General features: G+C 42.4%; 1 long non-coding RNA gene across 1 annotated transcript in view; it reads left to right on the top strand.

Annotated features, from left to right (window-relative positions):
* Positions 1-14,919, top strand: part of LOC105723184 (uncharacterized) — a 125,696-nt gene that overhangs the window by 23,208 nt on the left and 87,569 nt on the right. Inside the window, exons 2-5 of the long non-coding RNA XR_001108770.2 lie at positions 42-291; positions 3,175-3,301; positions 8,146-8,214; positions 9,816-9,925. This is a non-coding gene — a long non-coding RNA (uncharacterized LOC105723184). The remainder of the gene's footprint in view (positions 1-41; positions 292-3,174; positions 3,302-8,145; positions 8,215-9,815; positions 9,926-14,919) is intronic.

Below are 14,919 nucleotides of genomic sequence, written 5' to 3'. Positions count from 1 at the left end.
TGTCACAAAATTCTAATAAGCTCAGTTATCTGCTTTCCTAGATACACGCGAATCAATCAGAAAACAGAAGATGGGCTGTTACTGACAGGAACACTGATCACTTTAGGAACTCAGCTTATGGAAAACTTGACAGCAAGGAAAGAGAGAAAAAAAATCTCTCCACATATTTATGGAAGACCCACTCTAAGCCTGACATTGAGCCTGACACTACGCGTAGAATGGCGAATAAATTTTACAGTTTGATTTAGGAGCTGAAGATTGGTAAGGAAGAAATAATTACAATAAAATACGGTAAATGTCCCAATAAAGATATATGCTAATTGCTACACTGAGAATAAAGGAAGAGATAACAGGCTCTGACTGTGGAGCTGAGGAAGACTTTAGAGCAAAGGGAACATCTGAGTTGGTTTTTAAAGGATGAGGAAGAGTTGACCAGGCAGTTCTAGGAATGAATGAATTTCAGACCAAGGCATGGAGTTGTGTATGAAAAAGTGTGTATAGGCAGGTGTCAAAGGGCAGAGGTGGCTAGACAGGTGTGGGAGGGCAGGTGTGAAGAAACAGGTGTGGATTGGTAGGTATGGATGGGGCTCAAGTGAATTGGTATTGGTAATGGAGGAAGCCTCACTGACAAAGAACACTGGTATCACTCTATAACAGTGATTGAATGCTATGCCAAGAGGTTTGGAATTTTCCCAACAGGCAATAGAGAATTTTCTCATAGAGAAGGAGCCTGAGGAAATTAGGCTTGGTTTATGAAAGTTAATCCCAGCAGTTAACTCCTAGAGAATGGACTAGAGGTGATAGTGACTGGTCTGGCAAAGAAAGCAGTTAGGAAACTGTGACCATGGCCTAAGTGAAAGATGACAAGACCTTGAACTGAGGCAGTGTTGGTGAAGATGAATAGAGAAGAGACTATGTGTGTACATGTGCAAGATGGAGAGAGAGGGAAGGAGATGGAAAAATATCACATGTGTACATGTGAGCAGGACATATCTATGTGCTGGCTGAAAGATTTGTGTAAACTGAGATCTTCAGGCCTTAATGAGGGATGAGAGGGAGGAAGGAAGAAGAAGGAAGTGAGCATGTGATAAGTCAATAATCCTGTTGCCTGTATAAGCAAAACATTTACATCCTCCCCCAAACTTGCTAATTTAGATCCCTGTCAGTTTAGAAAATTGATTTATTTGGATGGGGCAGATCTCAAGTTTGCCTTTGATATATCCAGAAAAACTGTCATTACCAATGCTGAACCATGGCCATCAGAATCCCCTGGGGGTCTTTGTTAAAAACAGAGATTCCTGGACACTTAGCCCAGGCCTACTAAATGTCTCTGAGTGGGATCCTAGAGGTCCACAGTTTCAACCCGCTGATCAGATGATTCTGCTGGGCAGCTGTGATTGGGAACCACCAGTTTAAACAGGTCAACTAACAGTCAACTTGAAAAAGGATGGAAAATGTTCACAAGAGCAAACGATTCATGTACCATTTATGCAATGCATATTCTACTTATATTTTCATTATTTAGAAAGATACAAGGCCCTCCATTTGATGCCAATTTTGGTGGGGGGTCATCTACTTAAGGAATATGCTTAAGGAAATACAATGAATTATTATTAAGCATATGAATAACTGTACATGCCTATATGCCTAAGAATAATTTATTGCATTTCTTTAAGCATATTCCTTAATTAAGTCTCTTTAGTATTTTACTCTCAGTCTGCTGCTTTGATAAATAGCAAAGAGTAGTAATAGGCCAAACTAAAGCTAAGCAGCCTACAAAAAATCATCAGCTATGGGTCCCACTCCGTTTCTCCTTACTTCCTGCCCTAGGTGAGCTCATCCGGCCTCATTGCTTAAATACCCTCTCTATGCCCATGACTCACACATTTTTTATCTTTAGCGTAGGCCTCTCATCTGCACTTCAGGGTCATATATTCAACTCTCTCCCTGTCACCTTTACTTGGAGTCTCACACGAATCTCAATTTTAAGGAGGATGAAAAGTACTGACCTCTTAAATCACCCACCCAAACTTCTCTTTACCCCAGTCCCTGTCTTCCCAATCTCGGCAAATGGGACCACCCAGGAGCTCAGGCCAAAAGTCTGGGAGGGATCATTCTTGACCTCTCCTTCTTCCTAACCACCTCTCCAACATTTAATGTATTTCTAAATCCTGTCAGTTTACCTCTCAAATCTGCCTATGACTCTCCACTGGTACTGATATGAACTTGACACAAGCCACCAACATCTGAAGGTTGCAAGCTACTTTCACCACAGTGGCCAGAGTGCTCTTTAAAAATTACATCACAACATGCTCCTGCTTACAGTCCTCTAGGAGCCTTCCAGTGCACTCAAAATCTTATCCAAATCCCTTCCCCGGATCCAAATTACAAAGTTCTGAATAAAATGGCCTTCCCTCCTCTTCCATCTCATCCAAGCCCTGTGTCCTTCCATCACCAACCTCCAATCAAACAGACCTTCCTCCAGGTCCTTCAACACCCACATTTATCCCCATTGTAGGGCCATCACTTCTTTCCCCATCAACTCCAGGGTACAAAACCCCTCATCCAGCTAAAATTCTCCTCTAGATCTGAGCCAAACCTCATCTTCTCTGAGAGGTCTGCCCTGACCATCTAAGCCAGGAGTTGGCATACTTCTTCTGTAAAGAGACAGATAGTAAATACTTTAGGCTGTGCAGGCCATGAAGTCTTTGTCACAACTACTCAACTTCAACTCTGGCATTGTAGCAAAAGCAGCCATAGACTATATGTAAATGAACAGATATGGCTCTGTTCCAATAAAACTTTAATTATAAAAATAGACAATGGCGTGATTTGGCCCTCAGCTGTCATTCACTGATTCCTGATCTAAACCAAAGTATGACTTCTCTGTTATTCCTGTGCAGAGCTTCCTGTAATTCATAAATATGTACCCACTGCTGCCTGCTAGATCTATGAGGGCAGGAAGGAACTTGGACTCTTAAGGATCTGCCAGAATATAAAGCCTGGTAAAGTGCTGGCCATACAGTGAGGCTTCAGCAAACATTAAACATAAAGGAAGAAAGGGAGAGAGAAAGGAAGAAAGGACGAGAGGATTTCTTCTTTAAGCCCAGGTACTTTTTGTTAAAAGGCAGCAAGCACAACTGGCTCATGTTTTTAACTCTTTCTCTTTGTCAGGAGAGTCCCAGGGTGAACGAGTTATCCATTTACTGTTGTGTTCATTTCTTCGTTCCTTCAGTGTCGCAGCGTTTACTGTCTTCCCTATATTGACCTCAGCAGAGGTCAATGCTGAGTGCTGTGCAAGGTAAACAGACCCTGGCCAGGCCCTTCTGAGCATCCAGTCCTGAAAGCCGAGGGCTCTTCCCACATTTCTGACCCCAGAGGCCTTTTTTTTTTTTAATGTGTTGTTGTTGTTGTTGTTGTTGTTGTTGTTGGGACCCAAGGGAAAATTCAGGGTTTGTGAAGTGAAATTGAGAGGCACGAAGCAATTAGCAAAGAAGCCCTGCAGAGGCCCTCTCCTCCAGGAGGGAGCCCTGCCCTCTCCTTCCTGCCTCATTACTGTGAAACAGCCCTCCATGGAACTCTCCACTATGAATTCCTCCACTTTGGTAGATGAAAAGCGAGTAATTGGGTACCCCGAAAGTTTAGCAGCAGCATTCCTTTGAAAGAGACAAGCCGCCTCCCTGTGGATACAAGTTCCACTTCACTTCTTCCTCCCTCAGTCAGCTCCCACCTCCCAGGCCTCCCCCAAGCTAACTGCAACACCATCTAAGAAGCTGAGAGCTGGGCAGTCATTAAAGATCATCAGCTAAAGAGCTCTTCACCGGGCCAGGATTATGTTTAGCAGACAGCAAGACTGTTCCTGCCGGCTCCGTTAAGTTTCATCAAAACTGTGCCTAATTAAAACCTTCAATTTAATTATGCTCCTCTGCATTACAAATTGTGATCAAATTGGTTTAATTTGGTACAAGGAGCTATGTTCGTTTCACATGCAAAGTGAGCCCACCCTGAAGCTAGGCTCCCTGTCCCCAAAGCCTCTCACGACCCTCTTGTACTATCAGGATTGCCCCCGCCCTCCTGCGACCCTGGATTTGGAGAATTGCCCGAGGCTTGGGAAATTGGCAGTTGTTGCTCTGCCCACATCTGCAAGAGCTGTCCTGAAGCCACACTGAAGCTGACAGCTGTCTTCCCCCACCCACCTTCCCCTCCCAGCCTCCCTTTCCTCCTCTGCTTTTGAAACACCCTCATCTCGGGAAAAATCGCACCCAATCTGTCAGTGAAATATGCTGTGGGATTGAAGCTCTGGCAGTCTGTTTCCACCCAGGAGAGAAATCTCAGCCTGCTAGTGGCCCTTCAGAGAACTTTCCAAAGTCCTTTGTTTATAGAATCCCAAAGCAAAGGGCTCCCCGATCACCCAGTCCCAGGCATTCTCCCTGCCTTCTACCCATAGTCAACAGGCACTGCCAATGCTGGGCTTCCCAGCACTTCTTTATCCCTTCTGGGGTCCTTATCCCATCCTATAGAACCCCAAGACGTGATATCACCCAGGTAACCCCTCCACCTTATACCCTCCTGGCAAGCAGACATTTCAAGGTGGTCTCGCCTTCATCGAAACCCCTGGTCTGGGGTTCCATTCCCTCTAGGGCTTCCCTTGCTAACTTCCCAGCTCATCTGATGGTGGGATTCCTGTTTCTTACTGAATGCCTTGTGTCTCAAGCTGAAGTGTTAGCCTCTTCTATGCATGTGTGCCCAGAATAATTTATCCTATGTGGAGCCACAGGCTAAATGCCACCTGTCATGCCGCAATGTCAGTTTTACTCAAAGGTAATTTAAAATCATATTTATGTATTGTGGAATAGAATGAAAAATTCACAGGATGTTTTAAAACAAGAGACTTCAAAGATAAGCGGCTGGGAGTTGCTGCCCAGACCCCTTGGGTCTTAGTCAACTTTCTCAACCTTGGGCAAAGAAGTCTAGGTAGTCCTGGTGAAGTTACTAACCCTCACAAAATATTTGTCCGAAGACTTTTATTTAAGGGGTGGTCATTCCTCTAGGAAGGATGCCTAAATCTACTTCTGCCTGTCCTCTCTCTTCAACTCCATTCCCGAATTGCCAACTGCTTGATTGGACATTTTACTTGCACACTGTGCCTTGGATGGCCCTGAAATTAACTTGCTCACGACTCTAAACCTACCATGTCCCACCAGCACCATCAGGCCTATTCTCCCTTTTCACTTTCCAGCTTATCTTAACGGTGCTCCAGTTTTCCCTGGCGCTGGGTTTGGAAATATAGGAGATACTGTCAACATTGGCCATAAGTAAACAAATAAGTAAATACATAAATTTCAGATTTTAGTCATTTTTTTAAAATCTGCTTTTGGTTACTGATTCTATTTGAATGTGCACTCCATAATGGTTTAAGGCTAGATGCTTCATCCCAATTTAATAATCTTCTATCCCCTCTGCAAGGCCTTTGTCACCTTCTTCGGTACATAATACAGGCTCAGCAAATGTTAGATGTTAATAGAATTAATAATAGATAGAAGTAGATCATGACACGGTGAGATGTTACTGTGTGGTATATAACTCACTGCTGTGTGAGTGAGAACAGAAGGTTGCAGTTGGTCAGGAGACAGTGGTCTCCCCGTATGGTGTGACAAATAGTCCAGGGAGATTTTGAGAGGTGCCCAGGGGACTCTAAGGCCTGTTTGTGAGACAGACAAACCCGCTTTTCCAGAGCTCATGGTTTATGCTGCTTTGGCCAGATGATGCTGAGTGGAGAGAAGAAGCCGGTGGAAGGGGGAGAGACAGGCACTAGGGCAATGGCTGGTATGGCATGAAGCCAGAAAGACACGAAATAAAAAGCAGGAAAGGCATCACAGAGCAGGCATTCAAGTATTTATGTGGTGAATTAATTATGGTAATATCATAATGGCTAAAACATTTATTGTGAGCTTGTTCTGTGCTGAGCAGCATGCTCTAAGTGCTGTGCGAGCATTACCTATTTAGTCCTTGCAACAGTCTTGAAAAGGACATGTTATTATTCCAATGGTATAGGTTAGGAACTGAGGATCAAAAAGGGAAGGTAATTTATGCAAGGTCACTGAGGTAGTAAATGGTGGAAGTAAGATTTGACTCCAGAGCTTGAGTGATTCACCATGACATTTTTCTTCCTCTTACTCAAAAACCTGCTTTATTATTTAAATATTTCTTTTTTTTTTTTCTGAGAATGTTCCAACTCCACACTCAGTAAACTCTTAGAAGGCAGAGGTAGGTTCTCAGAGTTCTTTGAATTCTCAATTCTTCACCCAGTGTCTTGTGTAGTAAATATTTAATAAACACTATAAATTTATTGATAGAATTATTTGTTAATGGATCAATGCTGAGAAAACCAGGCACTGTAGCAGACAAGGAAGAACTTTCTGGAAAGGAGCACTCAATGCGGACAAGGAAGAACTTTCTGGAAAGGAGCACTCAATGCAGACAAGAACTTTCTGGAAAGGAGCACTCAATGCTTATGAAGCCAGTGTACTGTCACCTGTTCACCAGTCTCTTCTCACTCACACAGCTGTACTGGTTCTGCTGCCTGGAACCCTCTTTTCTTGCCTTCTCACTTCTCCTGGTTTATTGCCTCCTGTTCTGTAGGCCTCAACATAGATGCCTTCTTCAGGAAACCTTTCCTGATGGCCCCGAAATTTTAGTTAGAGGTTTCCAGAGTCTTAAACTTCTCCCATCACAGCATTTATCCTACTGGATTGCAACTGCCTGTTGACTCTTTAGCCTTTTTCACCTAGATCATAGGCTCATTGAGAATTGGGTTGGCCTCAGCAAAATATATACATGGTAAATATATATGCATATATATAACTTCTTACAATGAGCTCTCCCACCCAACCCCAAATCAAAGTTCATATTCCCCAAATCTTCAAGGAGCAATGAAGGAGCAGTGAACATAAATTTCCATACCTCACGGTTTTGCCTACACAGGGATTGACATTATCTCAGGGTATGATTGAGAGAAGCTGAAAGAGGTGAACATGGCTTATGACCTCATCCAACAGTTAGCCCCAGTTACGAGGGCATTGCGATCTTGGGCAAGTTCCATAGCCCCTCAAACTTTAAGGTTAAAAAGTGACGAACCACTCTACCTCTCTCGTAGCGTTGTTGTAAAGATGCTTTGAGATGTAAAACAGTGTTTGGCACCACATACATGCCCAGTAAGTGTCAGATGCTGTATATGTTATAATTATATTACGTTATTATATTGTTAGCATTATATGGTGTTGAAGTGTGAGATTTTTCATTTCTGTTCACATAGAATAACTCTGCTGGAGTACTTTAGCATCATTGTATATTATTAAGCAATTAATGTATACAGATATCACAGATGCAATTAATTAGATATACCGAGATGCTCAGGGCTTGGAAGCAAAGTCAGACTCCGGAAGTGACAAATTCCAGCCTCAGCTAACTGAGCAGGAGTGTGGCATGCAGCACCCCAGACTGGATGGAACCAAAGGACCCATCAAAAGCCTGAGATGTCTGGCTCAGCAACATTTCTCACTTTTCAGCCTACTGCCAATTCAGTCCACATGGTCAAAAATTGAAACAAGTTGTGAAGAACCATAACATTTTGATGCTGATGAAATGTTCTCTAGTTTTCACAGCCATAAAACTTCCCATGACAGCAGAGTGTTGAGTAAGTTTCCCTCTAATTTCCTCAGCCATGAACAACAAACAATGCAGGCTATACATTCAAGACCAAAATGTGGAATTGTGATCAAATGAATTAACAACAAAGCAAACCTGACATATTTAAGAATAAATCTTATTATTGTGTTGCATGGTAATTAGACAAAATGAGAAGTTTATATAATAGCTGTAATTATTTATTCATTTACTTTCATATTGTTAAAGCAAACTTTTATAGATTTTCTCTTTTCACTTTGTTAGTCATTCTGCATTTATAAACAGTCTCTGTGTTAACTGTTTTCTCCAATGCTCCTTAAGATTTAAATGGAATCCTCATTGCACAAAGGTATAACTAGGGGCAAGCACACTCACACACGTTAGCAGACAGAGACCGGGGGTTGGAGTTTCCGTGCGCTGAGTTCTTACATCTATCCATGCTCCTTCCCCTCTCTTTAGCTCCTGGGATGACCTCTGCCTAGAAAATGATTCCCAAGGCTTCCCCTGCACTTCTCATTCTCTCCTGAGGTAAGAGGTTCTAGATAAGAAAATCTACTAGTCCCTTTTCTATAGAACAATTATTAACCACCTTTGGTGACATTGGCTCCTGTAACAATAGATCTTCCATTGTGAAATGGCTCAAACATAATAGAAGCTTATTTTTACCCACCTATAAACCCAAGGCATGTGTTTCTGCTTGACATGAGATTCTCCTCCATCCAATGATATGATGACCCAGGGCTCTTTCTATCTTGTGGTTCCACGCCCTACTAAAGGCTTGTCTTCATCATTGGCACTAAGGTGACAAAAGAGAGAGCATGAACAAGAACTCGCTGCTTCATAAAAACCCTGAACTGAGAATCATACCCATCTCTGTCATTAGAATTCAGCCACACAGTCACATATACAGCTTCAAGGGAGGCTCAGAAATGAGGTCAAGCTGTGTGCTCAGGAAGAAGAAGAAGAAATAGGTTTTTGTGTACAACTGGTCATCTTTGCCCTTTCTGAAATCATTGTGGAAAAAAGGAAGTAGAGTTAGCAAACCAGATATAGACTGGAGATGGGTGGGTGGAGGGAATGAGATGAGGTATCAGAGAAAACAAAACAAAACAAAAACCTATAGCATTCATTAGATAATTAGGGATATGGTCTTTAGAGTAGTAGTATATTAATGCTTAATTTCCCGGGTGTGACAATTATGGTGATGAAATTGAATGACCTTATTCTTAGATGATACCTTCAGAAATGTTCAGGAGTGAAGTGCCAGGATGGCTTCAACTTACTCCCAAATGCTCTCCCAAGTGCACATGCACCCACATGCACACATACAGGGGAGGATGAGGAGGAAGTGATTGTGCTAAAATATTAACAATTGGTGAATCCCAGTGAATTGTATCCCAGGAGCAGCGGTCCCTAGGTGTGAAATAGCATGATGTGTGCTGAAATCAGGAAGTAGAACTGGGCTTCTGGAGCATAATTGCCCAGCAAAGAGGGCAGAGATGAGCCCAGAGAATGGTAATGACCATGATGGGGCTTGTATAGCATGAAACTTGACTTCATTCTGAAGGCCAAGGGGAGCCACTGAAGGGCGGGGCAGGGACAAGGTCTGGTGGGTATTTTAGGTAGAATGTGTTCAGGGTGGATTTCAGGGGAACAAGACTGGATGAAAGATAAGTGTATCAGTCTGTTTAATGATGCTTATAACAGAATCCCTGGAACTAGGTAATTTATAGAGAAAACAACTTTATTTTTTATGGTTCTGGAGGCTGAGAAATCCAAGGCTGCATTTGGTAAGAGCCTTCTTGCTGGTGGGGACTCTTGCAGATTGCCAGGGTGGCACAGGGCATCACAGGTGAGGGGCCTGAGTGTGCCAACGTGCTAGCTCAGGTCTCTCTTCCTCTTCTCATAAAGCCACCAGTTCTACTCCCACAATAACCCGTTAATCAATTAATCCCCGAATGTATTAATCCATTCATGAGGGCAGAGCCCTCATGAATTAATTGCCTCGAAAAGCCCCACCTCTCAATATTGCCACATTGGGGATTAAGTGTCAACATGACTTTTAGAGCATTAATTCAAACCACAGCAGTAAATTATTTAATTCACACAGTAATTATTTGTACTTTCAGAGGCCAGGCCTGTGCTAAGGGCTGTGGATACGCAGAACCGGGGTAGCCACTGGGAGGTGTCTAAGAGAAAAATCAAACTTGGTTCCTGACTTCTTGGAGTATAGGGTCTGGTAAGCAAATATATTTATAAAGTAATAATTATAAGAACAAGTGTGAAATTATAGCTGTGATGAGTTAGGAAGGAGACATTCATGGTACCCTAGGATCCCATGATGACTATATTTGATTTTTGGTCAGGGAAGGCAGCATTCCAGAGAAAGTGATGTTTGAGCTAAGATTTACAGGATGAATAGGAGTTATTCACCAAGCAGAGGGAATACCATGGATAAAGACTTTCTAGTTGGAAGCAGTGTGGCATGTTTGACAAACAGAGAGATCAGTGTAGCTGGGAGGCAGTGAATGAAGGAGAGTATAAAAAATGAGATGGGAAAAGACAAACAAGGACCAGACTTTGTAGGCCCTTGTAAGCCATGACCATGGATTTGGCCTTTACCCTATGTGCACTGGGAAGCCATAGATGGCTTACAGGCATGTGAATGCTGGGGACGGTGAGTGGCATAATCCCTGTAGCTGTAGAGTGCAGAATGGATTCAGGAGCCCAGGTAGGAGGCTGCTATAGCCATCTCAGAGAAATGATAAAAGAGGGAGACAGGGGATGGAGTCATGAAGTCTTAGATCACAAAATGGGTAAAATTTGGTGTTTGATTTGAGACGCCAAGGTCACAGGGTTGTGGTTGACAACAACTGGCCAGATGATGGTACCCTCAAGTGAGAGAGAGAATTCCAAAGAAGAATCAGTTGTAAGGAATGTGTTAAGTTCAAATTGGAACAGGTTGAGTTTGGAGTGCCCGGGGCAGTTATCTAGCAGAGAGTTAGATAAATGAGTCTGAAACTTAGGAGGTAAGCCTGGGCTTGAAATAGAAACTTGTGAGCACTCAACATTTAGATTTAGATTTGAGATGATGTCAATAGTTAAACTATATCTTCGTTTGAGAAGAGGTCAGAGAAAGAGAAGCCCACTTCAGACACAGGGAAGCAAAGGTCGAAGAGAACCTGAAGATTGTGGAGTAGCAAGAAGCCAGGAGTTTTGACTTTTAAGATTCCACACATAAGTGCGGTCATGTGGTATTTGTCTCTCTGTGTCTGGCTTATTTCACTTGGCTTAATGTCCTCTAGGTCCATTCATGTTGAAAATGACAGAATTTTTTGCTTTTTAAAGGCTAAATAGTACTCTGTCATGTACATAGATTCACACTTTTCATCCACTTATTAATTGATGGGCACTTCAGTTGTTTTGATATCCTGACTATTACGAGTAATGCTGCAGTAAACATGACAGAACGGACATAATTTCAACATACTAATTTCAATTCCTTTGGATACATACCCAGAAGTGGAATTGCTGGATCATATTACAGTTCTTTAGTTCTTTATTTTTTGAAACAGAGTGTCACTCTGTGCCCAGGCTGGAGTGCAGTGGTGCGATCTCGGCTCACTGCAACCTCTGCCTCCTGGGTTCAAGTGATTCTCCTGCCTCCGGAGTAGTTGGGATTACAGGTGCCCACCATCACACCCAGATAATTTTTATATTTTTAGTAGAGATGGGTTTTTGCTCTGTTGGCCAGGCTGGTCTCGAACTCCTGACCTCAGTTGATCTGCCTGCCATGGCTTCCCAAAGGGCTGGGATTACAGGCATGAGACACCGTGCCTGGCCCATATTGTAGTTCTATTTTCAGCTTTTTAAGGAAACCTCCATACTGTTTTCCAAAATGACTATATTAATTTATAATATCACCAATAGTGTACAAATATTCCCATTTCTCCACTTTCTCACAAACATTTTTTATCTTTCATCTTTTTTTACAATTGCTGATCAACGGGGGTAAGGTGATATCTCATTGTGGTTTTAATTTGCATTTTTCTGATGCTTCAAGATGTTGAGAATTTTTTCATAGATCTGCTGGCCATTTGTATGTCTTCTTTCAAGAAATGTCTATTCAGGTCCTTTGCCTATTTTATAATAGGGTTACTTGTTTTCCTATTGTTGAGTACTTTGAGTTTCTTGTATATTTTGAATATTAACTCCTTATTCTATAAATAGAAGGTGGTGGGAGGGTGTGAAGGGGGACAAGGGAGATGTTTGTCAAAGGGTATAAAGTTTCCATTAGACAGGAGGAATAGGTTCTGGTATTCTATTATATAGCATGGTGACTACTGTTAATACAATGTATTGTATATTTCGAAATAGCTAAAAGAATGGATTTTAAATGTTCTCCCCACAAAAAACATAAGTTTCAGTAATTAGTATGTTAATGAGCCTAATTCGATCATTCCACAATGTCTCCATGTATCAAAACATCACATGGCACCCCATAAATATATACAATTATTATTTGTCAACTAAAAATAAAATAAAATACTTTTAAACGAAGGTGTTAAAAAAAAAAAGAAGCCAAAGGGGTAGTGAGATTCAGGAGTTGTCAGATGCTCAAAGGGTCACTTGAAGATAAGAACTGGAGAATGTCCACGGACTGTAGTCATTAAGGATATCACTGGGGACCTTGGTGACAATAGTTCAAGCAGAGCAATGGTGCTAAAGTCAAAAGCCAGTGACATGAGGGTATAGAAAGAGAAGACAGTGGGTGTCAGTCACACTTAAGGGGAGTTTGGATGACAGATGACAGAAAGATGTTCAACAGCAGTCATGGGGATTTGGGTCTCGACTGGAAGGGCTTCATCCCTCATCTGTCACACTTGAGTGTATTTTATCTGACAGTCACTAAATAAACACATAAGAAATTAAAGCAGTGTTTTGCCCTCAAAAAGCATGTGCTCTGAAGCTATTTTCAAACTCCATTTCATGGAACCCTGGGTTCTAGAAACACCATTAGGAGAGGGGAGCAAAGGGAAGGCTGAGGCCTTGGGACTCTGACTGCTATCCCTTCTCTGCACTTATCTTTTCCATGGGTTTCCACAATTAAAATATTCTTCACAAACATGCATTCTGTTGCTAAGGAAACAAGTTTGTAAAGTGGTGTATTACAGGATACAGCATCCTACACCAGAGGTTGGCAAACTTTTCATCTGCAAAGGGCCAAATAGTAAATATTTTTGACTCTGCAGGCCATATGGTCTCTGTTAGAGCTACTCTTGCTGTTGTAAGGTGAAAACTGCTGTAGAGTATATTAACGGGTGTGGCTCTGTTCCAATAAAACTTTGCAAAAACAGGCAGCGGGCTGTAGTTTGTTGACCCCGGTTCTAGATGTTGATGAGGTGCAGCAGGGCTCTTTCAGCCTATTCTTTCTGAAGGTATTTCTATAAGACATAGCATACCATAAAAGAGTGACTATTCTGGCCAGTCTCAGTGTTGCTTAGTTCTCAGGATTCTCACCCTTAGCTCCCTGACTTTGGTTTCTCCCCAACTGGAAGGCGGACCATCTCCCATCCCCCAGTGGGGACTGCTAAAATATTAGTCTTTTTCTCAACCCTACCTTCCGTCTTCATCTTTTTACCCTCTGGTCTATTTTATTCTTTCTCTCAATTTAAAAGAAAGAAGTTTAAAAAAAATTCCTCAAACCAAGCAAAACCAATCTTTAAAAATGTTGGCTGAAGACAACTCCCTTCACAGAACAAAAAACTCATGGAATGGGTTCTTATTGATATTTCTTTAGGGAAGCATCAGCCTTGCGAATTCTAGCATTATGAGCTGAATGTCACAGCAGAAATCAGCAAACAGAAGAATAGGGCTCCAAGGGCCAGGCCTTGCCCAGGAGGGAAGCTGCCAACTCCCTGGAAAATGAACTGGAGGCATTAGGAAATCTAGGTCGTGATCTCAGATCTGAGGCTGGGTAATAGGATGAAGAAAGGTCAGGGGAAGGAGGCTTTTTCTATGCAGAAAGGAAACACCCTGTTTGCTTGCTTTGGAAAGCAGAGGAGGATAGGAGATGACAGAGGACGAAGGAGTCCAGGAATTGGCCATTTGGGAATCAGGCTGTCAGGCATGAGGACGTCCTGGCCTGGCTTGTGATGGCTCCACAGGCTAGGGGAAGGGGCCCTTGTCCCACAGTATATTCTTCACTGACCTGGGACAGATGGATATTCTTTTATTGGAATTTCTCTAGGAATGCTTCATAAAATGATAAAAGATCTGCTTAAAAACAAAAGCTGAGACTTGAGAGTGCTGGAAACTGTAACTGGCCCCTTCATGTGAAGTTGGTTGGGGAAAGTCAGCTTGAGCCCTGGCAGGAAGGAAATGAGTTCTGATAGAGGAAGGTGAGCAGAGGGCAAAGTCTTCAGGAGTATGTGGTTGAACAAGGCAGAGAGGAGACAAAAAGAGTTAATAGGCTAGAGGAGAAGGAAGGGTAGAGGAGGGAGTGCGGAAGGAGAGAATCGGGCACCAAGACATTTTTTTTTCAGGGCCAAAAGAAGTAGGAAAGAGGCCTTCAAGCTCACATTCAACTCTGAGACCCCCAGCCTTTGTGACTACCATGCCCAGTGACTCCTTCACTTTTAATATGTTAAGAATGATCTCTGGCATTATTACAATGGCAAATTCCCACCCACCTACAGAGATTCTCATTCAGGAAGGAGCCCCAGTGTTTTTCCATTTCCCATATGCAGCTGGTGATTCTGAAAACCACTGCCTTCCAAGCCACAGTGACTGTGTTCAGGGAACCAGCCTTTGCATTACAGCAGATGTCTTTTGATTTATTGAATGAAGGTATTTGGGTCTGGGGATTCTGAGTGTGAGTTTGCCATCATTACATCCAAGGGAATAAAAATACAGCTTCTCTATAAAAAACATCGCGACTTCTAACATGTAATGTTTTACAAAGTTATTTCTCATTTGTTCCTCATAACCCAATGAGGTAAGCAAGGCAGGAATTATAATCCCCATTCTACAGATGAGGACTGAGCCTCTCAGAGACATTTGCCCAAGATCATATGGCTAACAAATGATGGAACAAGGAATGGTCAATGAACCTTCCCATCCCTCATCCTTTATCCTTTCTTTCCATTCCCTGCTTCTCACCCCATTTACCAGAAGCTCATGATCGGCAGACAGAGGCCACAGGATGAGCAATTAGCTGACTTGGAGTTGCAA

Source organism: Aotus nancymaae, unplaced genomic scaffold (genome assembly GCF_030222135.1).
Source record: "Aotus nancymaae isolate 86718 unplaced genomic scaffold, 86718_ANA_hifiasm-v0.15.2.pri h1tg000015l_0, whole genome shotgun sequence".
Taxonomy (NCBI): domain Eukaryota; kingdom Metazoa; phylum Chordata; class Mammalia; order Primates; family Aotidae; genus Aotus; species Aotus nancymaae.
This window is presented reverse-complemented; position numbering and strand designations above follow the sequence as displayed.